We start from the raw sequence: 20,168 nt of genomic DNA on the forward strand, positions 1-20,168 counted from the left end.
CTATGATGATGTCCCACAAATTCAGATGGGTTAGTAACTCACTGAGGATTATCACCTCTTGGTTAGCCCGAAACTTGCAGAGTTAAATACAAACAGCTTCATGCACAGGCCAGTTAAAACAAAGTGTGCTTTTCTCCCCTCCTCTCTCATGCTATCTCTTTGGACGGACTGCAGGACTGACCGAAACTCATCCCTCTCAACTGCCCTGCAAAGTTCTCTAATTAGCTTTCTGCTTTTCTGATTACTAAATGCAATATAGTGGCCATGACTATATTTCCAGGTGCTCTACAGTTTTTTCTGACAATAAACTAGATAGACAAAATCCATGAACACACAATCTGTAAAGTTTAATGCTTCCATGCGTTATGCCATTAATGCGGATAAGCCCCTTCAACTTTCCCATTAATAGCTGGTCTTAATTCACAGGTGCCTTTTTAATCTCTGCTGAGTTCCTCTAGAATATAATGAACACATGTATTAATAATAGCAATTCAGAATTTAATCCCAATTCTCATCTTTCTTAAATTAGACTTTAGTCATTAAGAGATTAGACGATAGTGAATGATAGTTAATCAATGTGTTTAATTTGGCCCCCTTATTTATATGATACAGTTTTTCATATAGTGGCTATAAATCTTTGCCCCCACCAAGCTTGGCCACTAGAAGCAATGATGAAATCTTGAGTGAAAAAATACTAGATTTGATGATCCTTTTAAGTGCAGGTTAAAATATAATTAATCTCTCTACATGTGAACATTTCTTCCAAACCAATATGTATATGTACATATGTAAGTCATACATAGCCAAACATTTCTTGCAAGATTTATTGTGCTTCATTTTTTGTCTCTGTTAACTCTTAGCACTATCAGTCAAGATTTCCCAGCACTTACCACAGGATTAGCCATAAGCATCGGGAAATCACATTTCTTGGTGCCAAGGCTTTAAAAAGATTCTAATTCAGCTATTAAACTGGAGGCAGCATGTGCCAGCCCCACAGCACATTCACCCATTAATTCTGTCCCCTGGAAAAAATGCCTACCTCTTGCACCAGCCTGATAAAATGAGGAAACGTGCTGATTATGTCTGTGGCAGCTATTCTTGACCCAACCAACAGTGACAGTCATCAAACTGTAGTACCTAGAGCGCTGCAAGCTGTGTGAGTTAACCCAAGACATCATTAATTCTAAACACCAGAGCTTTCGTCCAGATTCTGGAGTTCAGAGAAGCTTAAAAACAAATCCCTTTGGTGGGCTGAAATTCTGTATGCTGTTTGTATTAACTTTCCAGACAGTATTTGGAACTTATTTCTCCAGCTGGACAGGTCAAATGTGAGAATCAATGTGCCAGTGTCCCTCATTGGGCAGAACTGGACCTCAGGACCCATTAATAATATTAGATGGACAGACATCAAGCTGATGGAAAGACTAGCTGGTTTTATTTTTTATTTTTTAACACAACAAGATAGAGGGGACAAAGAGGCTGTGAATGCTGTAAACTGAGTGATTTGTCCAGGATCTGAAAGCATACACGTGTTCAGTACAAGAAAATTTAATAAAAATTTTATTTCATAGGGAAAAAACAACAACAACAAAAAAACACAACGTGCCATTAAAAGAGCCTTTATAACCTATTCCTGACAAGTCTTTGGGGAGACTCACAATTCACAAATTGGACTTTTTTGAAGTTATTCTGTAAGTGAAAATCATGGAGGTGTCCTGTGGGATTACCATAAAGTAAATTTATATTGTAGCTTAATGAAGAACTTGTTCCCTGAAAGAGCTGATGGGCCTGATGCAGCTTTGCACCCAGTGCAGTGTTACTCTTAGCTGTAAGATGGTAGCATGCAACCTTGCTATCAAGCTGCAAAATCACCCCAATAAAGACTTTCCCTCCTAGTCTCTCAGCCAGGGAGGCACAGTCCTGATGCTGCCTATGAGCAGGAAGAGAGGGGTGGAGAACCAGCAGTTTTCTCGCAGTTTCTCCTTCTGCAAGTAGCTGCCAAACATGCTAAAGCTCAAGAAGGAAGACCTCAAAATGTTCACTAGTAATTTCACATCCTCATCTTTCTTTTAGCCATGCAGAAAGTAACTGGATCTTCGTTAGATCTCAGCATGTTTTGTTTGACATACTTTTCTTAACAAACTGGCAATTACTAGGGACTAAACACTAATAAATCCTATGGTGAAATTTCAGACTACCCAGCACCAACTGGCTACACCATTAGTTTTGTATTTGACTTCTTATGTCAATAAATATACCCAGAACTCTTTAAAAAATTTAGCCAGTTGGGCTGGGAATAGGTCCAAGGAGTTAATACAGAAACATCATAGCCTAAGTCAGACAAATCCTTTGAAAAATTGCAGCCAATGATTTATTATTGGGTTGTTTTCCAGTAATGAGAATTTTAGTTTTGGAGAGACTCAAAATGCTACTCACATTTACAGCCATTTTTCAAAATGGAGGAACTTGTGTTGCCTTTGCAATATAATTTAGTTCTGTGTTATTAAAATAATTTCTGCATTCCTGTTTATTTGTCCACAGCAGCAGATTTAAGCAATTTTTGCTTGCTCACTCTCCTTTTAAGAAATTTTACTAGTTAATAAATAAAGCTTAGCCTTGTTCCAGAGGTCCGTCTCTCAATAGTTACTATTCTCTTTCTGACTCAAAGACTAGCTGCAATGAAAACAATGCCCTCTCGTTCCTCTTAGCACTTAAAAAGGTTTATAGATCTCCAGCCTCCTACAACTCAGCAGAAAACTGCTTGCACTTGACAGTCTTCAGAAATCAGCATTGTTTCCATCCCCACTAAAACTGTCAGCCCCACAAGGTCAGGAAATGAGGAGAGCTGATGTCACCTGAATCATTACTACCTCTGCGTAGACCTCTCTCCACACTCCTGTCTTCCAGAGAAAGCTGGTATACCCAGGAGTGTAAGGCTGAAGTTTTTTAAAACTGTCATAAAATAGTTTCTGGAAACTGGAGAGCTACAGAGAACTCAAACCCTTCAAAACTGTAAACTCATGAATACTTTCCCACCATAGTTGTCAAACTGCTATAGTGTTTTGCAGGGGATTCACAAATGTGAGCATCTCTTCAGTACCCTCTAATAGGTATTTTTTTTTAGGTATAACTCTACAAAGACAGCAATAAGGAATCCTTTCAAACTATCTAGACTCCATCTATTAGTTGTGCCATTTAAAAATCACCATGTAAATCTGTAAGACTGCTCAGAAGGAACAGCTTGCTTTCTGAATACTGTGATATGTGCTCATAAAAACAATGTCCAAAGGATAAAAGGAAAATAAATTCCATCATATGCCTTTGAGATGTTGTTTGTCTATTTTATTCCATTTAAAAATCATAAAAGCTGTGCATGACAGAATACAAGCAAAAGGCTTTTTAGGTGACTTTCTCCCAAGTCTGTATGCACTGGAGATGACCTTGTGGACAGTCATAATAGCTTCAAGACAACGAAACAGCTGTAATTAAGCAGATACTTTCTCACGGCACACCTTTGTACATTAGAAACTGTACATCAGAAAATTCAGGTATGGGTCGTATCCTAACATTTGGGACATATATTTATGATGTGTGTATGTATTACACTTGCCCCATCCCACCAAAGGCATCATCATTCACCTTAAATCCCCAGCTTATCCTCACCATCATCAGGTCATACTTCTAACATGGGAATACTGCATTCCATTTCACGGTGAGACCTGCTCTCAATGTGGGGTGTGTTCGTTTGCCAAATGTGCACCTTTCAGCTAATGTGGTAACACTGAATACAAAACAAAGCTTTGAGCTGGTCCCGTTGGTGCAAATCAGCGTAGCCCCAGTGACCTTGATGTGGTCTGCATGCCCTGCTGCAGACGGAGGCAAGCTGCTTGTGCTGGAGCTGGCCGCAACGCAGCACCGAACAGGGAGCTCTTTGGCTGTAAGAACGCGCTGCCAAGTCTGAGCTTATACAGATGAGCTTTTCCTCAGCAAGGCCTATTGGTTGGATTTAGTGTCATGCTAAACAGGCTAACACAACAAGACTGTGCACCTTCTCTCTTTCCAAACAACCCTAAACATAACTCTAAGCCTAACCCTAATTAGGACCCTAAAAAACACGAACAGCACCAGTTTCTCCCATCAAAAAGTGCTCCCAATGGAAGCCTTTGGATACACCTGAACTCCCTTTGAGAGCCTTTATGCAACTGCATCACAGAACTTGCACCAAACATCTGGTCTGATCTGGCATCCCTAAAATCTATGGAACTTTTCTGTTAACTTTACTTTTGCCAATTCAAATCCATATTGAGTGCAATCCTCTCTTAGTGCAAGTCAACAGGAGTTTTACTTCTGATTTCAGCTGTGATAGGTTTTCCAAAAATATTTTCTTCTGCCAGCTACACTACTCCCCTCCCTGCTCTGAGCAGACCACTTTACAATACGGCACTCACCCTTTTGTTAATGATAATGTTAAAAAAATCAATGGCTCAATTAACAATCAGGAATGGAGCTTCCAGGCAACAAGCACCATGATCAATAACTTATGTTCAGTGAAATTAAAGGCACTTGTTAAGTCAAGTGTTAAAAGCTGCACACACTTAATATGGGAATATCAGTCAAGAACAGTTTGGCAGTTTAACTTGAGAAAATCAGTAAGTACAAAGTTCCCATACTATGTTCCACACCAATGAGTAACTAATGAAGCATAAATATTCACAAACTCATTTCTGTAATAAATTCTCAAAACCCCCAATATGCTGCAGGAGTGCTGAGTTGGCAGAAGCTTTCACTTTTGTTATTAGTTAGTCTTCTAAAATATGAATCCAAAGTGCAGTTGGCAAACCCAGATTCAAAGCTTGCACAAAGGTAGATCCCAGCGGCCTGAAGTAACGTGAGTACATAACAGCCTCACTGCTGTGAATGACAAAGCTTTCCTACCAGCATAAAGAGACGTGTTAGGATTTCTTCCAACAAATTTCTGAGGTCAACAAAGCATCTTCAGTTGAAAAAGAATACGCTGATCTAATGGGACAGGCAAAAGGAAGGTTTCAGCTGGCATAGGACAAGTTACATGGAAACATGTGAGTTTTTGGAAGATTTATGGACACACATTGCAATACCAAACTCAAGAAACCTGTGCAGACAGTAATGTCCTACTATCATATTCCTACCGCACTGTAAGATGGCGGCTAGGGGGAAGACTTTTCAAAGACGTAAAGGACAGTGAGCTGCTCAACTCTCAGTGGAAGCCTGGGTAAATCAGATCTCACTCATTTATGCAATCTAAAATCTCCCGCTTAACTTTTATACAGCAGCTCTCAATAGAGCTTTTCTTTGAGAAGAGAACATTTAAAGCAATGTCAAAACTTACTCCTACATCAAGCTTGTGACAAAATTCATCTCATGGTCAATAGCCTTGTTTTTAGAGCTCCACTGATAACTGATGATTTAGCAGCATACTCCTACTCTGGGAATAGCCAAATTGAAGGCTGCTCTTCCGATTATACCAAAATGCTTCTACAGAAAGTAGGGAATATTCACAAGATAATTTATGCTTGTTCAAAACTTTAAAAAATAAATAAAATAAATGAAGAGAAATCTTTGCATGCCTCATTTTGCATATCAAGGACTCTCTTATAGCAGCCTAGGATATATACCGTACACTTTTCCAAATAGCACAGAAATCTTGTGAGGCCTGAATCGCTTAAGCAGCAATTGAAAACGTGGGGGTGGGTGGGTGATGGGATGGCAGGATGATTCTCTTCAGTTAATGAGCTGCCCCTTTCTTCAGTGTATTATGATCATATCCAGAGCATTGCTGACTGCACTTTGATGGGTACCTAATCAACGAAAATCAATCATTGAAATTGCACAGACAGTATTTCATCTCCATCAAAAATCGTCTTCCTACAGAGCTCCATTAATCTCTTCATCATTGTTTAACTCAAAAAGAAACTTCTGTTGTAAAAGATATCAGACTTTGGTTTTAAATTAAAATTAAAGCTGTGCAGCCTTTGCTTTAAGGAAGCAACTACGGCTACAGCAAGAATTTGGTCTTACAGGACAATTTTGCTGTTCAGAATTAACCAGTGCACCTTGGCAACACATGGGAAGATAAGTAAATGGTAAATGTGAGCATCAATAACCCTACTTACTAACACTAGAAGATCTTACCCTTTCATCTCACTCATAAGGGAGTTTGTTTTCAACACTCATAACTTACCTGTTTGTCTTGAGTGAACCAGAAGCCCAACCCCAACAGCTCTCAGGCAAGGTTGGGAGGCAGGTGCAGGGAGAGGAGTGGAAGGCTTCCTCCCTGTGATCTACAGAAAACAGCCACCTTCAGAGCTGGGAGCAGGTTCCTCCTGATGAAATCACAGCCTACTCATACGTCCCTCCCCAAGGGTCCCTACAGCCTGGCCTCTATCCCCCACAAATTTCTGCCTCCACTTCTACTGCAGAACATTATGAGCCCCCATGCGCCCACTTGGCCTACTGCCCTGGATACTTTCCTTCAACCTCCATTACCTCTAACCTTCTCCCTTTCCTTCCTCTTTCTCACCAGAGTCAGGCAGGAAGCAGAGGACACTTCTCAGTGTGGGTGTAATGCTTTAAACTACAGGCAGAGTGAAATAGGCACAGCTGGGCAGTAAAAAATGTATTTATGCTGACTTGGTACCTGCCCTGGAGGGGAGGGTAAGACTGCTCTTTCCTTGAGGACAGCCTGGCACATCTAGATGCAGGACCAAAAAAGAAGGCAGTAAAAGATGCAGGAAACAGCACAGCTAGGGCAGCAGCAGAAGCTGAGAGAGCAGCAGGAAACCTGCTGCCAGCAGGGAACAAAACCTCAGCTCCTGGTTACTGTAATCCAGTGTAAATCCATGCTGCTGCCCAGCGCTGGGCAGGCTGCGCTGTGGCCTCTCATCACAGTGACACTTCCTTGTAACTGCACCAACATTGTCTTACATGTCATAGGAAGTCATTCAGAGCAAGGAATTAAAACAGAAAAAACGAACAAACAAACAAACAAAATACAAACAAACAACAACAACAACAACAAATCAAAAGACATTAGGATGCCTTAATTAACCTAGGTGAGAGTTGTGCTTTCTGTTCCTCTGCCCCAAAATTAATTCTCACAGAAACGTTGACGATTTATTTGGTGTGGGCTATCACCTAGAGGACCAGTTCAGACTGCAGCTACTCTGCCAAGACAGGTACATCACACGCAAGGCAAAATCAGTGCTGTGATCTAAAGGCAGTAGTGGGTTCAGCTGTTCTTTGCACTGGTGCTGCACTGCTGCTTCCTCCCTGCTAACAAAGAAAAGGGACTGCAGCTGCAGCTCTGCCTGCCCTCCCTATTTTCAGAAGCCTGTCACAAAGAAATTTGTCCCCACAGCAAATATTTAAAACAAAGAGAAACCATGGAACAAACACACAAATGAAAATGCTATGAAAGAAGTGAAGCCTAATTCGCAGGGATTTAAATGGATTCTCTTTCCTGAACTCCTTCACAGTGTTTGCTTCTGAGCATAGAGCCCAGAAAGGGATGTTGGACGTGCTCAGTCTGATGCTGAATTGCAGAGACAGAAAAAATATTTTCAAGGACTACTGCTGTTTTGGGAAATGGACAACTGATTTAAGTAAATCCTGGCCTAGACTTGCAGATGTGGTCCAACTACTGGACCCGAGACAGAAACTAATTCAGCCATGTTCTATATCCAGGGTCATACAGGTTGGATCAGGAGCTCTGTAGCAGTTCTTTTGGAGCTCAGAGAAGGGTTTATGAACACTTGGGAGCAAATATCAAACAGATTACATTAATCTTCCACCAGCCTCGTAAAGGAAGTCAGGCTAGGCACAGTGTTGGGTTTCAGAGCTATGGCACGCGTGGGAACTTCAACTGACTTTGGCAGTAGGTATTGGCAGCCAGCATTGACCCATGCAGGTGACAATGCTTTCACTACAATTGTTCTTGCTTTCCCAGTCTGATAAAAGCCCAGTGAGCAAATCTCTCAAATGAGCACTTCTACAGAGGCAAGCATTTCATACACAGGTTATTTCAAACTCCTTCTAATTATACTTTTGAAAGATTCCTCACAATTATTACTGCTTAACTTGCAAATTCTTGGGGACTGGTTTCTCTGCTCTTCCTATCCGTACAGCCCTACTGAGAAGAAACATTATTCAGAAGTTTTATTTATTCATATCTATGTTTCTCCCAGCAAATCTAAGGGAAAGCTAGCAGATGAAACTCGGGCAGTATCAATCCTTTCTGTAGTCTTTTGTATTACCTGCCTTTCAAATAGCAAGCAGAAGATGTAATTTCAAACAGTTTTCAAAATCATAGCTGCTTTTTGGGCCTGTCAACTCAAGATGGCACATGCTTTACACATATCTGACAAGTGTGAGGGATACAAAAAAAAGCAAGCAACATTTTTTGTATTACTACTCGTTTAATGCTGCCCCCTTACAAAGCAGTGCTGTTGGCATCGTGTTATCGGTGCTCTGTTAGCAACTGGAAAAACAGATTAACAAAATGCATTCGAAACCCCGGGAAGGCCCAGGGTCAGATGAGACCTTTTTGGCAGAAGCCTTTGCAGGACAGCCCAGGCTGTTAGCATAGCCACCTCCTCCACACACCTCCAGAGCGAGCGAACAGCCATCCCGGCAAAGCCCTCGTGTCACAGAAACAAATCAGGATGTCAGTGCAGGAAATTGGGACCCAAGCGCAGGAGCTATAAATCTGTCCCATCCTGATTGAATGAGTTGTGCCCTGAAGGATTGCGGAGTGCTGAATGGCTTTTCTTTGTCAAGAAGCTGAGGCGGGCTGAGGGAGGGGACAGAGTTATGGAGAGGTGAGCCCTGCTACATCTCCTGTGGAGAAAGGAGATGAAAACACTGAGTTTGGACCCGACTAGCTGAGGAGAGAAATCAAATAACTGAACAACCATGGGCTGGTATATTACTCAGTTGGATATACTTCAAGTTGTTTGTTTGTTTCCTTACACACCTAGAGATGCAAACATGCTATGGGAAGGCACACAGAAGGCTAGGAGAACAATTCCCTTTTAAGAGTTAAGCAGAACTCGCTAAATTGAAGTCTTCAGAAAGATAATGTGGCAATGCAGCTGTGAGTTAAAACAACACCTACATTTTTTACTATAGAAAAGATATTGCTTGTTTTAAGCTACTGTTTGATAACTGATTGTTCACAGAATGACAAAACTGCTTAATAACAAAGAGCTTCTAGGACATCTTCTGAAATATTTAGTGAGGAATGCATGTAGAGTGCAGATATCTGTTCTGGCGTGGGTAGTCAGAGCTGATCATTTATTTATCGAGAGAGAGGAGAGAGAAAAGCAATTTGGATCTTTAGTAGAAAATGAGACTTAGGCTTGAAAACCCTTGAATCACTTTCAAGAATATGGCTTAAGTATCTATGTCACATAAGGCAAAGACAGACGTACTACGTACTTGTGCAGCCCTGGCATTTCTAATGCTGCTGCCAACCGCCTGCCAGAACACTCCCAGCCTCTTTCAGGGCAAAGTCAGGCTCCTTACTTTAAACTTTTTTCTTCAGTGGCTCAATCTAATTCAGGCTGACAATCTGCTATGGTGGCACAGCTAGCAGGGATTGTAACGATCAGCAGGGGGTTGTAATGTCTTAAACAAATGCAGCTGTTCTCAAGTAGAGGGACAGCATTTGTGCATGATATTAGGTTGAAAAATCGACCCTGCATACTTTGGGTTGACTGTGGTTTTTAGGGTTCATGTCCTGTGCCTTACAACATCTGTTTGAGTGAGTATGGACTATTTTGATTCCTCTTCTACAAAATTATGCAAAAAGAATCCAGGAGGTGTTCTTTTACAAGTTCAGGCAGCTACTGTTTCTCTGATATCATGCATAAGATTACCTATGACCACTGGAGTGCATACCCAACCTTCACGCGTTTTCACAGCAGGGCAAAACTCATGCATTAGCACCTCGTAACACAGGCAGGCAGGAAGATCCTTGAGCAGCTTCTCCCCAGGCAGAGCAAAGGATGCTTTTTGTGGTCTTGGGAACAGCAAAGGCCGGGTCTGCTCAAGGTCCACGTGGCTGGCCCCTGGCCACCCAGTGCCCTGCTGCAGCGGCTCCCAGCCACCTGTGAGCACACCTGAGAAGGGCTGCTTCCCTCCCTGGCACCCAGATAATGGCAGGGCACCCGCTGCCTGCTGCAGTGGTGGCACCCGGCTTGTGCTGTGCCGCTGCCTCAGTGGCACAGGGCAGGAACAGTGTCAAACACCTTCCTGCTCCCCCCCGGTGAGAGCAGTGTTTGACTTCAGCACCATGAGGGAAGAGGAAGATAGGAGGGGGGCTGTCAGTACGATCTGGAGCACTGGTTGAAACGTGGCAAGTTGGTGCTGTTTAAAACCGACTTCAAGGGCAATACCTCTAGAAGCACTAAAGGTTTGGCCTTGTTTTCATTACAGGCAACAGGGTTTTTGCCACTGGCTTAAATGAGAAAAGGAAGCAGATTTTAGCAAAGCAAAATGAATACTGTTTGTCCAGGTATACAATATCCTATGTAATACTTTGCACATATTTAATGGAGAGTACAAGTGGTTGCAAAAATACTTGTGAAAGATTTAAAAAGGATCACATCAGGATTTAGTGATTCTCCATAAGTGAGACACTTTGTGGCAGCAGCTGAGCTTTTACCAGCTCCACTCAGGTTTCAGAAAGTTTTTTTCCTACGAGCTCGCTGGGACACTGCCTGGCCCCTGCTGTACTCCCCCTGTGGGGAACGCAGTGGGGCTGGGCACCCTACGGGCTCCTGGGAGGGGAATTTCTGAGTTTCCATGGAGCCAGGTGCCCTCGAAGTAGCTGTCTGTGTGACGCAGTTGAGCCAATAGTCAATCAGTTAGCCAGGCAATACAGAGAGCATCCCATAGCCCCCAAACCCAAACAAAGCAATGTCCTGGAGAAGGTCTGGGGTTGGTGCTCCCAAGGATTTCTAGTGTCCCAGACTGCTCAGAAGACAATGAACTTTTGGGGCTCTTAGGCTTTCTGGGTAATGCTGTGAAACAGAATAGCACAGGAACCTGGGTTTTGTTCTCTAAGAAGTGCTGAGACTGACCCAAATGTTAGTTCTGTGATACATTACTGTCACCTTCAAGAGGCTTATACTTCAGGATGAACTGAATAAACAACACTATTTAATACTCCTATGACACTTTGTACACATCTTCTAGTTAAAATATTCCTGTTTGTCTCTGCCCATCAGTACTAATTCATTCCTGTGTACTGAATGCACTCAGCACGTGCACTGCTGAGTTCCAACTGAAGCTAACAACCACAGACCTGCTACTCCTGCCTACACTGGTAGTTTTATGAACAGGGTGTGTGACCACGCTGTGCTATCAGCATCTTCTGAAGACCTATATTGCTGCACAAATTCTTTTCCTCTGTTAAAAATGTTATTGTCATGGGTCATCCACATTAGCAGGATCAATTTACTTAACACAAACTAATTACTATCCATAATAGCAACATTTCTGCAATCAGCCCAGTGCCTCGTGTTCTGCTCATATCTCAGTGAATCTCAGATGCTCCACGTATATGGCCACTGTGATGAAATGAGCATTTAGAAAACAAAAGCTTATGCTTGGGTAGGAAAATCTGCAGAACTAACTCATGCAGCCCCTACCTGCCAATGCTGGAGCGCTGGGCAGGTGGGGCTGGGAGGGAAATTCAATGGCACTGAGCACTGAAGCATTTGAAATGAAAATATGTTTCCTGCTTTGACTGCTTTTGTGCATTTACCCTCTTCTACACTCTCCTTTTCCAACCAAGGGTGTGGAAATTTATTTCAGCTATGCATTTCTAGTCACTTTATTATCAAAAAGACTGAATACTGTGAATTGTTACTTATTCTCATTTTTTACATTACATACATGCAATTTTCTTGTTTTCAACAGTGGAACAGAAGAAAAGATCTGAAAGGATGACTGTGCATGCAAAGGAAAAAGAGAGCAAGCAGACAGAAGGATCCCTCAAGGCCAAAGGGCTCTCCCACTCAGCAAAGAGAGATTTTCTTTGAAAAGCAGGTCTTGCACCAAGATATTTTTATGTCACTTTGGAAGCATAAAGGGTTCTCAACACAAAGAATTTGACTCCTGATAATAAAATCCTACAAAAATGGAGCTGGTAATTGATGTAACGATGTCTGACAACCTCCTCCAGCTTTGTGCCTGCTACAGGAGCTGGATTAAACTGAGGTCTGAACATGCTGAGCTATGGCTTGTCTTCTTACCCTGGTAGCTGCATGACAGTAGTGAAGGGGTAAAACCACTTGACAGCACTGAGATACCCAAGTAGAAAAAATGCCTGCGTACTCTTTCATGCCCTAGTTCAAATCACAACCCCAAATTTTAATTTACCATTTGTTGCTCTTTGATGCTACCACTGCAGTATTGCTCAGGAACCTGGTGTGATACCCAGGGTGCAGAAAGCTATCCCTGTTCCAGCCCCACTTCAGCTGCAGCTCTAGCTTCTCCATCCCAAAGAGACCTAAAAGAATCTGCAAGAATCTGCAGAGACTTCCATGCTTTCTACAGCATAAAGAAGTAGTGTCATTATTCCTGAGAGACTTCTCTGAGTATGGACTCTGCAGAACAGTGGACAAAGCACATGAAAGATACAAGACGAGAACCTGCAATGTCACTGAGGTGATTAATATTTAGTAGGATACTTTCAGAATTATTTTCTTTACAATTATAACAACATCCAGAAAAAAACAACTGAGGTACTTAGCAACCTTTAGCAAATTGCGTTTCCTTATTATTGGTCTTGCTTATTCTTTTTAGAAAACAACACACGTGTTCCACAAGGTCTTTTTTCCCGTACCCTAATTCACTAGTTGCTCGGAATAAATCTCTTCTCTCCAATTAGTTCCAGGACTGCACACACCGATGCAGCAGTTTGGCAGTTTGTTTTGTATGCATTAAAAAAAAAAAAAAAAAAAAAAAAAAAAAAAGTTGGATTAAAGGATTCTGTCCTGACTTTTAGAAGAAAACACCTAATTCACAGCAAGTACTCAGCAAATCCAAACTGCTTTTCTGCCTCAACTAACCTCAATTAGTTACTGCTCGGTTCTGATATAAATATATGATGAAGAGAGGAACTGGGTGGTTAAAGTACACTCAGTCCAACCTGCATTCAGCCATGAGTCTGAACAAAATAAAAACCTACTTCAGTATGAAAGTTACAACTTAAACCAACAAAACTATGAATGTTACTTGGATCTTTTTCTGCCGTGATCTAATTATTAAACACAGACTCCGATTCTTGTCGTAGTTGCATTGATTCACACCATCAGCAGTACCATTTGTTTTAAATGAAGACCTGAAGCAGCTCACACAGTTCTTTTTTTGAATCATTTTTTATTTGTAAGATGTGCTGGTTCTGTGCCTAGGACATAAAACTGGAGCAAAGCACCAACTGTTCTTATGCTGCAGCTTTAAGCCAGATACCATGACCCTCAGAGGGGAAAACAAACAGCCGTCATTGTCAAGCAGGAAAAATGACTGAGGGTCAGTGGTCAGAAAACAAAGCTCTCACTTGGAATTCAGGAATATTTTTCCTGCCCGTCACAGAGCTCCTGAGAGATGAAACAAAGGTTTTGAAGCTAATTTTTCTTGGTGGTCTCCAATGATACATCCCTTTGGGGGGGGGAACTGAGGTGAGCAGGGGCTGTGCTCTGTACATCAGCGCTCTACAGCACATCCCCTGAGGATCAGGCTTCAGGCATCTGCCGCAGCGCACACAGGGGCTTCCTCGGCCGGTTTCGGTCTGAGTTCAATGCACCTTCGAAAGGGAGAGCTGAGGATGGCCACCATGTCTACAGCCTTAAAATTCACATCCTCTCACAGCAATGCACCAACTGCTTGCTGAGTCCAGAGCTGAGATGGGGCCTGGGGAGGATGAGGAAATGATGAGTTATTAATTTTAGTCTCACGTTTGAAAGATGCTGATGAGAATAGGTGGCAAAATCATGACACAAAGTACTTGATCATAACCTAATACGTAAAAATAGCTTCCCCCCCCCAGCCACGTTCTTTCCTATATGTTTTCTTTCTCATTGAAAAATGCGTGTGAGAGTAGGAGGGGGCAATAACAATGCATATGCCTGGTTTCAAGGATTGTGTTTTAAGGACTCTAAAGCAGAGCTTTTGGATTTTATAACAGCTTTTTTGTTTTGTTTTGTTTTGTTAACTTCTTTGAGACGTGAAGGAAACATTTCAATCACTTCACCTTCCTCTCCCTAAAATGTCTTCGAGTTGTTTCTTCTACTTAAGTGTTACATCAAAACTTTCCCTGAACCTCTCCAGAGTACTTTAGTCTGAAGAGCAACTATCAGATCAAAATGTACTTCTGTTTATTAGTTCAATCTCCTTCATTAGATTCCCTCTATCATGTGTTTTCCCACACATACAGCGATAAAAAAATCTGCTAAAATCCACTGACAGCTGCGGCTGTGATAGACTTTTCCTTAATCCGATTAGCTGCCGCCTCCCTGTTCGCACCAGTTTCTGTAAGCAGTTACCATATTACACTACAATCTGCTGATTTCATCTGCACTGGCATCAGGCAGCATTCAAAGAAAGTCTGGCCCCATAATAACAGGCTTTGAGAGCTGGGAATCTCCTCTACATGCATACATGCAAGCTGCTCTCTCTCTGACTGTACAAATCTGCATGATTTAGGAATTCAGCTCTAAATGAATAGGACATTTCCACAAACAGCCACCTAAAACTCTTGTTACCCAAACTATTCTCTGCTCAAGCTTGTATTTTTCAGCTTTTGCATTGTGACGCTTAAATCTGCTGAGATGCTAAAAGAAAAGTCATCTTTGCTCAGCCTACTGGCTCATGCAAAAAAAAAGTAAAATAGGGCTCTTCAGGTTGGAGAGAAATAAAGCAGCTTACATTTGAACACAGAAAGCTTGTTCTCGTCTGTTCAGCCCCTTGCTTGCGAGTGCCTGCACTTGCACTTGCTGCTGCCCAGCAGCCAAAATGGAAGTGCTGTCCTCTCTCTCTGTGCATGAGGGAGCCAGAAAGGAAATGCAGGTCTGAAAAGCTTCCTCCCTCCCACCAAGCCACGGCTCCACGCCAGGGGAGAGGTTGTAGTGTAAATGGAAGAGGGCTGAAGTGGTCTCCACTTGAAGGAGGCTAGATGGCATTTCAAGAAAGAAGCTGGCCTAATTTAGGAAGAAATTATAGATTTAAGGCAGCTCTCGGAAGAAATTCTGGTCTTCTGACCTTAATGATTCTTTCCTTTTGGCTTTTAGGTAGGAGTCACAAAGGTACCACCCCAAATGTCAGTATTTAATTTCCTTTCACATCCTTGAATTGGATGCCGTGTCATAGCTTTTACTGCTCAAAAGAGGGAAAGAAAATGGCAGAGCACAAAGTCACAAAGGAATTTTTGGAAGAGAGATAGAAATTACAGCTCATAATATAGTATATAAATGCTGCAAGATGCCAGTTTAATGCTTAGCAAATAGACAGCAGGCTCATTCTAGGGAGGAGGCAACACAGCAATAGTTCCTGAAAGGCATAACAAAGATTTTTCACCCTGTACATGCCCTGGTCTCCAACCAAGCAGTTTCCTCCTGTGTACCAGGGGTGTGACAAAAGATGCAAAAGTGATTTTGCCAATGATTCCCAGATCACAGTATTTGCTTTTAATCTGTTTGGTAAAAAATCAAGCAAAAATGCCACTTCATCTACAGGATTACAAGTTTATGAGCACCTTTGGCATTGATAGTTTGGGTTTTAGAAATTTTTCCAGAATTACCAAATGAAAAGCTCCACTGAAGACATCCTACATTGCTTAATTATCATGCAAGTAATTTTGTTCTGTAGCTAATTGTCATCATGGTGTATTGTCTGTGGGAAATACCCTAGCACTTTGCAGCTGGACACCCAATTAGCCCAGGAGTTTAGATACAGCTGTATGATGAACGAACTCACTATTTAAGATTTCAGCTGCAAAAGAAGAAGCATTAGAGCAAGAAGGTACAGCCTTGTATGCAATAGGAGTTAGGAAAATATACATAATATACAAATATAACTGGCTGAATATCTTTTGACAAATAAAGAATAGTTACCAGATTTAAACTTGATACTGAGAATTCAAATTAGAGTAGGAAAAACAAAGAGAATTTTTTTTTTTTTTCTGGGATCTATTCTTCTCAGCAGAATGGAGCAGTCTTCCTTATAAGCTTAATTTTACCTCAGCATCTGAACACCAAATCTGCACTGAGTTCCTGTGAAGCCAAATGGTAGGAAAGTGGGTCTTATTCCCTATGGGGGCATGGAAAACCCCATGGGAGAGAAACCCAGGAGTAAAAATACATGATTAAAAAAAATATGCACTAACATGAAGTGTTGCTCTGACAATCAAATGCTTTGAAATCCTGTATTTCTTTTTAATTCCATAAGACAAATTTCTATTTGAGAAATGAGATTCTCTGAATAATCCAAACAACTCTTTCACTGTAGCAATGATTATTATCCTATTTAAATAAAAGACCTGTGTTTCTGTAGTAATTATCATACCATATCCCTAATTAATTATTACTCAAAATATCTGTTAAAATTCTTGCCAGCCATTTAGAAACAGGCACAAATTATTCCCTTTGATCAGACTTGCATTGCTAAAGGCACATTAAAAATACAGAGAGAGTCTGGAAAAGCCTTGCAAAATTGTCCATAAAGCCAGAATTATGTTAACTACTGCAGCAACCCTTACTCTGCATATTCAGAATTTGATTGCATACAAAGGGAATTGCTCTCTTTGGACAAGAGGTCAATCCACACCCCCAACATTAAGTTGCGTACAGTTTAAAAGAAAACAATTGCCTGCTAATTTGAATACATAATGAAGGAAAATAAAGATAAAAAACCCATAAGACTTTTGAGGGCTTCAAATCAGTTTACAGTTAAATAGACAACACCAACTGCACAGATTCTGAAAGGCTGGATACGACCTCTGGATTTTTAGCACACTGCCAAGTAGTTAATGAAGAGAAAAACCTGGCCAGAGAAAGTGACGCTAAGCTTTCAGTCTTATGAAAAACTCTATGGATCTTTAATTCCCATGAACAAAATCTCATTTTTTTTAATGATTCCTGTGAAAGACCCATGACGGTGAAGATACACGCTTTTCACAATTCTAATTTGCGATGCTCCTGTATTCAGTCTTCAAATTTCTGATGTTTCTTTCACTAAACCTTCCCTGGAGTTGTAATTTCTATGTCACAATCCTCATTTTTAAGGAAAATATGATGATACCCTCTGTATATGTTTGCATCTGAGCTTTGGAACCAGTTCTAAAAGGTTCTAAAAAGCTAGATGTAATAGGTTCTGTGTAAGAGCTCAGTGCCATCAACTTACGACCAACATGACATCTTCTTTATGCAACTATTTTGCCCATTTCAAGATAGTCACAGGTAAGTTACTGAATAAATTCCAGTACTCTTTTAGTGAGCATGAGTAGACCAAATTCAGCTATGATGTATGCCAGGGACATAGTTGTATCAGAGAGCGATTGCATCCACCTGGGTCAAACTCATTTGAGTTCAGAACTTAGAAAATAAGGCTGAGCACTGGAGATGCTTTCCTGCCTTTGAGTCATGCAGATTACGGCAACCAGGAAAGCATACTTTGAACCATGTATCACTCTATTCACAAAAAAAAAAAAAAAAAAAGGAGAGAGAAAAAAAAATTCCAAATGCCTCAGTTCCTCACAAATACTCTCACGGTCTCTAACAGAACCACAGAGTAGACAATACTTGATTCAAAATACAAACCCACAAAAAGTACTGAGCTGTGATGTTCCTCATTTACCTTTTAGATCTTCAGATTTTTTTTTTTTTTTTTAAACAACTGTTGAAAATATAATTTGTGGAAAAATCTGGTGAGATTCAGTACAAACAAGAAACTATAGTTTATTGGGCCAACTATTGACCCCAGCAGAGAGAACTCTTTTGTATCTGGTACAACAAAACAAAGCCAGAACACCTCTGAGGCAGTCTGGAGGTTCTGTTTAATTATGTAGATATTTCAGACTCTACGACTAGCTCTGTATGTGCACTGCACAGCATGCCTGTAATGGTCATATCCCTATTTTAAACCCAGAAAGGAGAACAGCAACATGTTGATGCAAAAAATAATTATCTGTTCAAGAAAGTGGTTGAAAGCCTGAACTGTTGAGCTAAGTACAAATTGTAAAAGGACTATTTTCCTCTGGTAACAGTTTCATTGCATTAATGTAGTCATGAGACTTCTTTCAATATAGTCATGCACAAGAAGGAAGCATATAGGACTGCTCTAAAAACAACCAACCAAACAACAAGAACAAAAAAAAAACAACCAACCAAACAAACAAAAACAGAAACAACCAAAAAAAAAAAAAACCAAAACACAAAAACACACCCCAAGACTAAGGGGTGTACATATCACGATCACCCTGTGATATGTACATGTGATGCTAATGGGAGTTTTGTGCACTTCAAGAAAAGCATAAAAAGTAATTCCCATATGCTGCATTTGCCACAGGGAATTTGTTACATTCACTGATGTTAAATTAGGCCATTGTGTATACACTTTAGAAACAGAGTCAGGCCATAAAAACTCCTACATGTTATTACTTGAGCATTCGCTCCTCAGATTGTCTCTTTGCTGATATTAAAGTCTGAATGTTGTTCATCAGAGAGTGACTGATAATAAAGAAGTGATTGACAAACTTATTACTTGGCTTTAAAAATAAGTTCTCCCAATTCAAAAGATTCTTCTATAGTTCAGAGAGACACAGCTTGTTCTTTGTAGCAGAAGGCTGTAATTGGCAAAGAATATACACAGAGGAAAAAATAGACCTAGTTTGTATTTAAACTGTGTAAATAATTAGAAACGTGGTTCCTGAAAGTGTCTAGCATGGCTTAGAGAGGGCAGCACAAGCTAGGCATGTGGCTGGGCTGCAGCTGCTCTGTCCCCTTGCTTCACCACCAGTGTAGTGAGTTTGAGCAAGCGGGGTCTCTGGAACCGCATGGCAAAGCCAAGCACATATGGTAGCACCACAGCATGTTGCTCCTCATCCAGGCAATGCCCCAAGGTCCACGACCCCACGCGCCTTCACAGTCCTTATGGCCAATAGCAGGGATGGAGTTACATGCCCACTTAAACCCACCATGAACACAACCTCATGACAGAAGTGGTGATTCCACCCTTCCAGTCCCCTGCTTGCTCCCAACCCCTTCCTTACTGCCCGCACGCAGATGGGGAGCTGGATGAGCTCCCTTGCTCTGTTCAGCACGATGCCCAGTAACAGTAGGGGTGGCAAGAAGGGCTGAACACGAGGGGAGGCTGGGGATGCCTTTGACAGCAGCAGCACCAGCTCATGCCACGTCAACCAACACGGCTGTAACCGCGCTGCTGGCTCGCAGCACCAGCCCAGCCACCCACTGCTGCAAGGGGCCAGTTTGCAACCTCAGTGCATCCCTTAGCCACGTTATTTCTTCCTCTGGTGGGGCCTGAAATAGGTCCCCATCAGCAGGAAACTATTCCCTACCTGTGTTCCTTTATCCTGCTGCCCATTCCGCACCCTGTGAGGCCAACCAGGCCGCGCTTGCCGGAGCAGCTCCATGGCTCCGGCTGCAGAGGGATAAACAGCCCATGAGTGCCAAGGGCCTAACTGAAGGCTGCTTTTTGATTCATCAGGCTCTAAATTAAGGTCTGACTTGCTTGTTTTTCACTTTCAGTGAGCATTCTGCATTACGTACCACACAGCAAACTCGCCAGGTCTCAAGCATACAGGCTGAACCGCAGCAGCCCCTCCTCAAAAGCACCATTCCCTGTCACAACAAGGTTGCTAAGACTTCAGCAGAGGATGAAGAGCCCTGCTCAGCACGATCTGCTGCATGAAAGTTAAGCAAGTGCGTAGGTGTTTTCAGGAGCTCAGGCAAGCAAAGGCTTCAAGTCTCCTGAGCTCGGGATAATTTGCTGAAATTTGCCTCTTAATAGTTCTAGACACTTGAAAGAAAAACAGATGAAAACAAAAACTTCTTGTTAAGAGTGGTGCTATGGGATAATGCCAGCTGGTTTCCTGAGTTTGGCTCTTTTTA

The sequence above is a fragment of the Aythya ferina genome, assembly GCF_964211825.1.
Source record: "Aythya ferina genome assembly, chromosome: 15".
NCBI lineage: Eukaryota > Metazoa > Chordata > Aves > Anseriformes > Anatidae > Aythya > Aythya ferina.